The following is an 11,177-nucleotide window of genomic DNA, read 5'->3' as shown; positions in this document are numbered from 1 at the left end:
CTTCTCCGGCACTGTGTGCCTGCCTTCGCCCATCCTCCCTTCAGGAAGCTGGGCCCCAATCCCCTCCCGGGCCAGCCCCTCAGGTTCCTGTCAGATACAGCCCCACGTCCTGTCCCTGTCCCTGCCCCTGTGGGGCCCATCCAGACCACACTGGGGCCAGGGGCCAGGGGAGGGGGAGTAGGGCAGGATGGTAGGAAGAATTTGAAAGAGGATGCAGGCCTTTGGGTGGGAGGGAGATGGGAGTTATCGTTTTGACTGTGTACCAGTGGGAGACTAAGCCGCCATGTGTGTCTACATGGGCTGCAGTAGAAGGGGACAAGAATAGTAACAGTCACCGAGCACTTATTATGTTGCCATGTTTCAAGTGCTTTGTCTCTATCCACTCAGCTCATTGTCACAACAGTCTGTTACTCTAGCTAGAGAGACAAGGAAACCGAGATGCAGAGAAGTTAGAGATTTGCCCCAGATCACACACCTCCTCGGAGGTAAAGCTCAGGAACCCAAATGCTCAACGACCATGTGATACTCCCGAAAAGTGCAGTCCGCCAAGGCATGGCCGTCTGCCTCACAACCACGGCAGAACGGTGGCTGGCTCCACTTCAGGAGGTTCTCCCCGGAGCTGGTCGTGCCCCTTCTGTCCTGGGCAGCTCCACGGCTCATTCTTGGTTACTCAAAGTATGAGCAGCGAAAGTGTTACCTGGGAGCTTGTTAGAAATGCAGAATCTTTGGCCCTACCCGAGATGGACCAAAACAGAACCTGCATTTTACGGAAGTGCCCAGATGATGCGGATGCGTGTTAAAGTTGGAGAAGCGCTGGTCTTTGGTGCTTTCATCTGGTTGGCTCAAAGTCATGGGATGACCTTGGGGTCTGCTCTTCTGTGGATGCTCATCTTCACGTTAGCAGCAGAATAGGGCCCCTGGCCGGAAGCCCAGGCCTCCTCCTGGGAGTGCTGTGGCTCTGGGTGGCTCTTCTGCCTACTCTCGGGAGCTTTGACTCTTGCAGGGCACAGGGAGGTGCACGTCACATAAACTCCCACATTTAGCCCTCTGACCTCAGCTGGAGCTCCCGCCGCTGGCTCTACAGACTTCAGGGTCCTCAGCATCCCCTTTCTCTCTTCCTCCTGAGTTAATGTTACTAACAGAGAGAATTATGCAGAGGAAAGAGAGAAGGGGAAATGGAGATCTGTCAGCCTTACTGTGAGGTCTTAGTTTCCCTGGCACCGTTTGTGTGTCAGAGGTCCCTCAGCCATGTTTGTCCTGAGTCCTGTCCAGCTCTCAGGTCCAAGGACCAGCTTCCTTTGCCCAGTGGGGATGACTCTGTGTGCTTCTCCCAGCCCCTACGCAAGGCCACCCAACCTCTGTCAGGTCAAGTGAAAGGGGAAACAGCTTTAATGTCCATAGAGGCCCGTTGCTTTGAGGCTCTGTATATGCTGATGACCGCAAAATTAGTATCTCCAACTCCCCTCCAGCCTCCAGATTTGGACTGCCAACAGCCTTCTTGGCATCTCCACTTGTATGTCCAATGGGCATCTAATTCCTAAGATGGCCAGAATAGAACTCTGGATTCTGCTTCCCACCCCTGAACCTGTTTTATTTCCTCTAGTCTTATCCATGTCTGTGAATGGTACCACTATCTACTCAGCTGATCAAACCAAAAACCTCAGTAGTCTTTGACTTATATTTTTCTCTTATCTTGTATTCTATGAGATATCTTTTATTTTTTTCTTTAGCACCCAGATAGCTTTTTTAGAGGTTTTATTTATTTATTTATTTATAGAGAGAAGAGAAGCAAGGAGAGAGGGATATGCAGAAGAAACATCCATCTGTTGCCTCTCATGTACTCCCTACCAGGGACCTGGCCCACAACCCGGACATGTGCCCTGACCTGGAATTGAACCAGCAACTTTTGTTTTGCAGGCCAGTGCTCAATCCACTGAGGCACACCAGCCAGGGCAAGATATCTTTTTGACACGTACCCCGAATCTGAACACGTTTTCCCACCTCCGCTCCTGCCAGCCCAGCCCACGTCTGGGGCACTGCAATAGCTATGCCCCAACTGCCTCCACTCTTACCCCCTCAGTCCACCCTCCACGTAATGCAGGCATACGTTTGAACTGCAAAGCATATTGCTTTGCTCCCCTGGGAAATTCCTCTAATGATTTCCTACTGCACTTAGAATGACATCCAAATGCTTCCTAACGGCACACAAGGTCCTGCCTGGCCTGGCCCCTGACTGCATAAATCTCATCTCCTACCACTGTCTTCTTCGCTCTGGATCAGACACAGTAACCTCATTGTGTTTCTCATCCCAATCCTTATCACACTGGACCTTTCTGCAACATTTGACCTTCTTCTCCTTCTTTGGGTTCTACAATGTATCACATCCTCCCGGCTCCTCCTACTCCTGTAACAGTCCCCCCACCCCCAGTTTCTTTCTTTGCTCTTTCTCTTAAATGTTATTGTTCCCCAGGTGTTCTTGCTTTGCCCTTTATGTTGCCTGAGTGATCTCGGCTTTAATTTCATCTATATAGCGGTAACTTCATCACTCCCTTGAAATGAAAAGTCTAAAGTGACTTCTTAGACTCTGTTTGTTGTTCCATAGGCACTTCAACTCACCAAGTCCCAAAAAGAACTATGACTAACTCTGCTATGCCCTTTTGTATCTTGTATGTTCGCATCTCACTGTAGACTGTCCGGGCATTTAAGCCTGAAACCTGAGTTATTCTCAACCCCTCATTCTTCCTCCACCCCTGCATCCAAGCATCTAAGTCTTAGAAGGCCTGTGACTAGCAGCACAGGGCCCACAAGACAAGTGGCTTGTCTGTGACTGTCAGAGCAGTGAGGTGAAGGTTTTCTGCTCCTGCGTGGAGGAGGTCCAGCTGCCGGTCCTTGTCATTTTCCCATTTTTCTCTGCTCCCACACAGCTAGAAAGAGGTGCCTCCCCCCCAATTGTTTCCTTCTTTGGAATCTCAAGCAAGACCTAGAATAGGCCTAGGGAGACCACTTAGGTCTGTCTACTCTTTGGACAAAGAGACCAGTAGGTTTCTAAGGTGCAGCCCGAATTAGCAGGCCTAGGCTTTTCTGTTGGCACAGAATGTCTAAGCCCCGGCTTATTAAAGCCCCTCTCTGGTCTCTGTGCAGCCACTGCTGAGAGAACCCAAGGGGCTGCTGGGTGAGGACTGGCTCAGACAGAAAGTGGAGTTCTGTTAAACTACTCTCTCCAGGGCCAGGGGCAGGGGAAGTCTTGTTCCGTAGCATTTGCTGGTTTTTGTGATGTGAACCATGGCCAATTTCAACCTACTAACACGATGACGCTGAACGTGATTTGGAAGGGGATTGGCTTTCCTAAGCTCAGGCTTGTGCGTTTGCCCACTGTCTCACCATTTTCCCAGACTTCCAACACCAGCGCGTCTATCCAGTCAGAAAGTCCGAGATCCGTGTCTCCAGGCACTTGGAGCCTCGGCCCCCATCTCTTCCCCAGCATCGCCGAACTGCCCTTCAAAACGGTTGTTCCGTTTGCACCTCCAGCAGTGTCTCAGAGCCCTGCACTGCCCCACACCTTTATCCATGTTAAGTTTGCCGTTCCCATGGTTAACAGGTGGTATCTCCTTACTCAGTGCTTCTTTTGTATCTGGAATCGGCTTTTATTTCCCCCGCTTAAAATCCTTCATGGGTCTGCAGGATCCTTTGGGCCAAGACTCCTGAGGCTGGATGGAACACAGCCCTTTGACCTTTCACCTTCCAGCTCTGGTGTCTCTCCCTCCTGCCGCATCACCTTGTTCCTTCGCTGCCCCAGGCAGAGCCCTCCCACCTCAGCCTGCTGGAACTTTCTTTGTGATTCGAGATCTGTCCCCAACTCACTACTTCTTGCGGAGTCTTTTCTTATCTCCCAACTATATGTAATGGGGGAAAAGGCTAACTTAAAAAGAGAAATGCAATTTCACATTCCTTTCAGAGGCCTCAGGAGGTCTTTCATGGTCAGAAACAACTGGGCGAGCCTGTGGTTGTGACCTTGATAGTTAGGTGTTAGAGCTTGGCATAGGAAATTGATGGGAGTTTCGGCATGTTCCCGGCTAACTCCTGCTAACCCCCCAGGAGAAAGGAGGAGGGCTGGTAAGTAACAGCAGCAACCTGAGGAGAAGAAAGCTTCACCAGAGAGAAATTCCAATGGAAGGACTGTGGGAGGAAATTTTTATTTTATTTTTAGATTTCATTTATTTCTTTTTAGAGAGAAGGGTAGGGAGGGAGGAAGAGAGGGGGAGAAACATCAATGTGTGAAAGTTCACATGCCTCCAGCCGGGGTCCTGGCCCAAGACCCAGGCACGTGCTCTGACTGGGAGTCAAACCGGCGACCTTTTGGTTTGTAGGCCATTGCTCAATCCACTGAGCCACACCAGCCAGGGCTGTTAGAGGAAAATTTTAGAACAGTGATGCCCAATGCTCTGTTTTAAGTTTACACCCTATTCTGTGGATGCTTAGCTTCTCTATAGCACCCTAGACGCTCAGTGAAAGCGTCCTACACACAAAACCTGATATCGTGGTGGTTTGGGAACAAAGGGAGAAATACCTTTTCTGATCCCTGTGGAGTTGAGAGAGGATGGCAGCTATGGAAAGTGAGCACCCCAGTGATCAAGAATTGAGCAAGAGCAGGGATGCAGACCGCAAGGGGATGGCGCAGGTGTGACGCCTGGCAGAGTGCTAGTGAAAACAGAGGAGGGTGTGGGCTTCCCCGAGAGACTGGGACGGGGACTGAGCTGTTCTAATGGAATATAAATGGACAGGTCACACTGAAGGGCTGGCTGCCTTGAGGACATTCGGGTTGCAAACATGCAATGTGTTCTTCCTCTGAGTCCCCCCCAGATTCTGTGCCTCTGTTGGGGTACTTTCATACATAAGGAGCCATGCTATGCTCCACTTCAGCTAGACAAAATGTGAACCCTGCCAAGTGTGGACCCATCCATCTTGGGGTAAAAGTCCAGTGGGGGTGGGCCTTCCTTTTCCTCCCTGAGTCCCTGTTCTACCATTATCCTACCAGTGACCATTAATGAACACATGCCCTTTTCCTTACTTTGCAGAAGGTAAAGTGGATGCTGAGATGGACTAAGTGAGTTGTCCAAAGTTATTGCTGAGGAGCAGAGTCGAGGTTTGAACTCAGGTCTGTTTGGCTCGAAAGTCTGTTGTTTAGCCACAGCGTAGGCACCCCTGACTAGGGCCTCTGGTTCCTCCATTTTACTCATTGGTTTAACATTATGAGCTGGGCACAGGGCCTGGTGTGAGTCTCTCCCATAGTATGAGGCTGAGTTCAAAAAAGGCACCAAGAGGGAATTTAAGTAAGTGGGAATAGGTGCTTAGCAGTGACCCCAAGCGAGAGAGCTGCCATCCTGGTTCCTGAGCTGCTTTTGCTGGGCTGCCAGGCTCTCTCTGACCCTGAGTCCTTGTTTCCTGCTGAGGAAACAAGAGGACCAGCCTACGAAGACCAGGCTCTGTTTGGCCTTCTCCACCCCGGGACAGGGCCAGGGGTGAGATAAGGGGATGCACAGCCTGTAGGAGGGGCCTGAGCTGCCCAGAGGGCCATGCAGGAAATCGCTCCTTCCTTGGGGGCTGAGAGGGAATGACTTGGCCGGCTGGTTGGAGTTCCGTTTTTGTGGCCAGGACCAGCTGCAGTGGGGCCCCTTGGACTGCAAGCTCAGGTTCTCCTTCCCCAGCTACCTGCATAACGAGGCTTTGAGAGATGTATCCTGAGTTTCCCTCTTCTCTATCCCATCATTTCTCTGGATACCAGTTTGTGCTGCTGGACTGGTCTCTTGCTCCAACCTCTGCCCAGCCTAGGCCATCACCTGTGAGAAGACAGCTGTAGAGAGAAGCAGTGAGAACTGAAACTAGTCAGGTATGGGGCAGGGGAGGCTGAGTATTTAGGTGCTCTGTACCTGCAGTTTGCTGCCTTGTTTGTAGTGAGGCTCTGAGTGCAGTGGGCCACAGTGGAAATGTGGGGGTCTTCTGCTGGGAGAGGGTGCCCCTTGGGTCCTACCCTTAGCCCAGGACCTGGCATGAGATCTATGTTTTTGTGTTGAATTTGGAAGTTGTATTATACCCCAATCTGGCCCCCTTTCACTGCCCCAGAGAAGCAGCATAGCATCGTGGCTAAGGGAGAGACTAAAGTCAGTGTATCTAGGTTTGGATCCCAGCCCTGCCATTTACTAATTGTTAGATTTTTGACTAAGTTACTTAACTTCTCTGAGCCTGTTTTATGTGCTTCTGTAAAATGAAGATAATAATAGTACCTACCTAATATGTTGTTCAAGACTGAAGGAATGAATACATGCTAAGCGCCAGGAACAGTATCTGGCAAATAAATGCCATTTAAGTATTAGTAGTTTTTGTTCTTTTAGTAACTGGCACCTCCATCAACCCAGTTATGTAAACAGAAGCTTGGCAGTGATCCTAGATTCTACCCTTTCTTTCCATGGCATATTCAAGGCACGTCCATTTCTTTTTACCCGTGTATTTCCTCTAGCCTGCTGCCATACCATCGCTTCCCACCCACACGACTGGAATGGTCTCTTACTGATGTCCTTGCCTGCACTCTGCTTTTCTTTAGTAGCTTTACTGAGACATAATTTACATATCGTATGTTCACCCATTGAAAGTGTACAATTCAGTGGTTTTTAATATATTCACAGATATAAACAACCACAGCCAATTTTAGACTTTTTTTATCACCTCAAAAAGAAATCCAGCCCCGACCGGTGTGGTTTAGTGGGTTGAGCATCATCCCACAAACTGAAGGGTCACCAGTTCGATTCCCAGTCGGGGAACATGCCTGAGTTGCAGGCAAGGTCCTGGGTTAGGGGCGTGCGAGAGGCAACTGATCAATGTTTCTCTGGCACGTCAATATTTCTTCTCTTTCTCCCTCCCTTCTCTCTCTAAAAATAAATGGGTAAAATCTTAAAAAAAAAAAAGAAATCTATATTCTTTAGCTCTGTCCTCCTATCCCCGCCCCTCCCCCACCATCTTCCTCCCAATCCTAAAGCAGCAGATTTGCCTATTCTGGACATTTCATATCAATTATATACAAATGCAACATGTGGTCATTTGTTAGTAGCTTCTTTCCCTTAACATGGTATTCTCAAGATTCATGCATATTATAGTGCGTATCAATACTTCATTCACTTTTAATGGCTGATGAACACTCCGTGGTATGGATATACTTCATTTTGCTCATCCATTCATCAGTTGATAGGAATTTGGGTTATTTCCACTTTTATCTATTAATAATTAATTTATTTCATCATGAATAATGCTTCTATAAACATTTATATACAAGCTTTTAAGAAGATTTGATTTATTTCTTTTTAGAGAGAGGGGAAGGGAAGAAGAAAGAGAGGGAGAGAAACATCAATGTGTGGTTGCCTCTTGCACTCCCCCTTCTGGGGACCTGGCCCACAACCCAGGCATGTGCCCTGACTGGGAATTGAACCAGCCACCCTTTGGTTCTCAAGCTGGCACTCCATCCATTGAGCCACACCAGCCAGGGCTGTACAAGTGTTTTCTTGTGTGTGTGTGTGGACACATGTGCAATTGCTGGATCTTATAGGAAATTTGTGTTTGAGGAAATGCCAGCCTCTTTTCCAAACAGGTTGCCCAATTTTACATTCCCACCAGCAGTGTGTGAAGATTCTGATTATTCATTGCCACCATCCACTATTATCTGACTTTTTGATAATAGCCATTTTAGTGGGTGTGAATTTGTTATTTCCTTATGGTTTTGATTTGTATTTCCCTGATGGCTAATCATGACGAACATCTTCTCATGTACTTGTTAGACATTTGTACATCTTCTCTGGAGAAAGATTTATTCAGATCCTTTGCTCAGTTTAAAAATTGCATTATTTGCCCTGGCTGGTGTAGCTCAGTGGATTGAGCGCAGGCATACAAACCAGAGGATCATGGGGCACATGCCTGGGTTGAGGCCAGTTCCCAGGAGGGAATGCATGAGAGCAACCATACATTGATATTTCTCTCCCTCTCTCCTCCCCTTCTTCCCCTCTAAAAGATAAATAAATAAAATTTTTAAAAATTGCATTATTTATCTCTTTATTATTGAGTTGTAAGACTTCTTTATGTATTCTAGACACTATAGTCCCTTATCAGATACGTGATTTGCAAATATTTTTTCTTATTCTGTGGGTTGTCTTTTCAGCTTATTGATAGTATCCTTTGAAGCACAGAAGTTTTCAGTTTTGTTGTTTCTAAAGATTTTTATTTATTTATCTTAGAGGGGAAGGGAAGGAGAGAGAGAGAGAGAAATATCAATGCATGGTTGCCTCTCGTGCATCCCCCGCCAGGAACCGGGAACTGGCCTGCAACCCAGGCATGGGCCCTGACTGGAAATCGAACCGCGGTACTCTGGTTCGCAGGCCCGCGCTCAATCCACTGAGCTACACCAGCCAGGGCCAGAAGTTTTCAGTTTTGATGAAGTCTCATTTATCAATTTTTTTATTTTGTTACTTGTACTTTAGTGTCATATATAAGAATCCATTACCAAATCTGGAGCAATGAAAGTTTACCCCTATATTTTCTTTTGAGGGTTTTATAGTTTTGGCTCTTACGTTGAGGTCTTTGTTCCACTTTGGGTTAATTTTGTATAGTGTCTGGGTAGAGGTCCAACTTCATTCTTCTGCATGGGGCTATTCGGGTGTTCCAGCGTGATTTCTTGACAACTGGTCTTTTTCCGTGAAATGGTCTTGGCACTTTTATTAAAATCAGTTGACTATGGGCCCAGGGGTTTCCTTCTAGACTTTCAGTCGTACCCTATTGATTTATATATCTGTCCTCATGCCAGTACAGCACTATCTTGATTTTTGTTGCTTTGTAGTTAGTTTTGAAATGGGGAAGTGTGAGTCCACAAACTTTGTTATTCTTTTCCAAGATTGTTTTGGCTATTCTGGGTCCCTTCCAAGTGCATACGGATTTTAGAGTTGGCTTGTCGACATTCATAAAACTACGACTAAGATGCTGACAGGAACTGTAGTGAATCCATAGGTCATTTTATACTAAGTCTTTTCTTAATGAGCGTGAGCTGCTTTTCCATTTATTTAGATCTGCTTAAATTGGCTTCAGTGTTTTGTCCTTTTAAAGTATACGTTTTGCACTTTTTGTTAAATTTATTCCTAAGGATTTTATTCTTTTTAATGCTCTTTTAAGTGAAGCTGTTTTCTTATTTTCGTTTTCAAATTGTTCATTGCAAGTATCTAGGAGAAAACTGCCTTTTGTGTATTGATCTTGCGTCTCACAACTTTGCCAACCTCTTTCATTAGTTGTAATAATTTCCTAGTGGATTCTTGAGGATTCTGTATATATACAGTCATGTTGTTTGCAAATAGAGATAGTTTTTTTCCTTCCTTTCCGGTCCGAATGCTGTTTGTTTCTTTTTCTTGCCCAAGTACCTGGCTAGAACCTTTAGTACGATGTTGAATGGAAGTGGGGAGAGAAGATATCCTTGTGTTATTTTTATTCTTAAGGAGAAAGGATTCAGTCTTTCACTGTTAAGTATGGTATCAGCTGTGGGGTTTTGTAAATGCCCTGTGTCAGGTAAATGGAGTTTCTTTCTATTCCTAGTTGGTTTTTTTTTAATTATGAAAAGGTGCTGGATTTTGTCAAATGCTTTTTTTACATGTGTCTATTGAAATGATCATGTGTTTTTTTTTTATGCTACTGCTATGATGTATTACATTAATTGATTTTCGGGTGTTCAACTATCTTTGTGTTTCTGGGACAAATTACTTACTGATTCTTCTTATATGTTGCTGGATTCTGTTTGCTAGGATTTTCATGAGAGTTTTCACATCCGTGTGCATAGGATACACGGGTCTGCAGCTTTCTCGTGCCGTCCTTGTCTGCTGCAAGTGCCAGGGCAGTGCTGGCCTCACAGAATGGACCGAGAACTATTCTCTCCTAGTCTAATGTTTTGGAAGCATTTGTGAAGAATTTATGTTTGTTCTTATTCAAATGTTTGGCTTCACCAGTGGGCAGTTTTCTAAAATTACAATTTAACCCCTGTTGTAAAGGTTCAGATTGCCTATTTTCCCTTTCGCCAGTTTTGGGATTTCCTTCTTTCTAGGAATTTGTCCATTTCATCTCCTGTATCTAATGTATGGACACACTCCTAACCTTCACTCTGGCTCTGATATAATGATCCATTCCCCACACGGTACCGGAGTGATTATTTCAAAAAACGCCAATCTGACCGTGACACACACCTGCTTCCAGCTCCTCTGTAGCTGCTCTCTGTCCTCAGGATAAAGACCTGTGTCCTCAGTGCTGCCTCTAAGGCCCGACGCTGAGGGCCCCTGTTGCCTCTCTGGGTTTGTCATCCTCACGGAGCTATGTCCTCCCTTCGCTGTAGCCACATGGGACTCTTCGCAGCTTCTGAACATACCACCTGTCACAGGTGCTGTTTCCTCCGCTGGGATCCTGTCCTTTGGCGAGCAGTGAAAATGTCACTTTCTCTTGCAAAGCTTTCATGCTCCATCTCCTTTCTAGGTGTTAGCCAGGTCCTCTTCCTCTCTTTTGTTTGTTTGTTTACATGTCTGATTACACTGGTCCCGTCAGGGGCAGCTCTCTAACCCCCACATCCTGGACCTGGCAATGTCCCTGAAGTGGATCTGAAATGAAATTTCATTTTAGCACCTCCCACCTCCCTCACCCTGCGTGGCCTCCCGTTCACTCCAGTTAATGTCTTCCTCTTCAGTTCAGCTCCACACAGCAGCCAGTCAGGTTTCTTCAGAACACGGATTCTGACAACCCCACCCCCATGCCATTCAGCCCCCTGCATTGTATGTATTACCTGCTGACCCTGAGCGCTGTGCACCCGGCCCAGTGCTGTGCAGATGTGCCCATGTGATCTCATTTAGTGCTAACAACAGTGGGGTGGCTGTCACTAACCCCATGCTTCAGAGAGGTTATGTGACTTGACCAAGGTCACACAGGTAGTAAGCGTTATAGCAAGGACTTAGACATGGGTCTGTGTGATTCTAGAATCTGTGCTCTTAACTACAAGGCCATACAGTGTTACATATTCTTTGATTTCATCTGATTCACTGAAAAAAAAAATGTGTGCAGCAAGACAAGTGTTATTTCCCAAGGACCAATGGGAGGGAACAGCAGTGACAAACCAA

The sequence above is a fragment of the Sturnira hondurensis genome, unplaced genomic scaffold, assembly GCF_014824575.4.
Source record: "Sturnira hondurensis isolate 20B ecotype Veracruz unplaced genomic scaffold, ASM1482457v3 Scaffold0018725, whole genome shotgun sequence".
Classification (NCBI taxonomy): Eukaryota; Metazoa; Chordata; class Mammalia; order Chiroptera; family Phyllostomidae; genus Sturnira; species Sturnira hondurensis.
The sequence above is the reverse complement of the archived record's forward strand: the minus strand, read 5'-3'. Positions refer to the sequence as shown.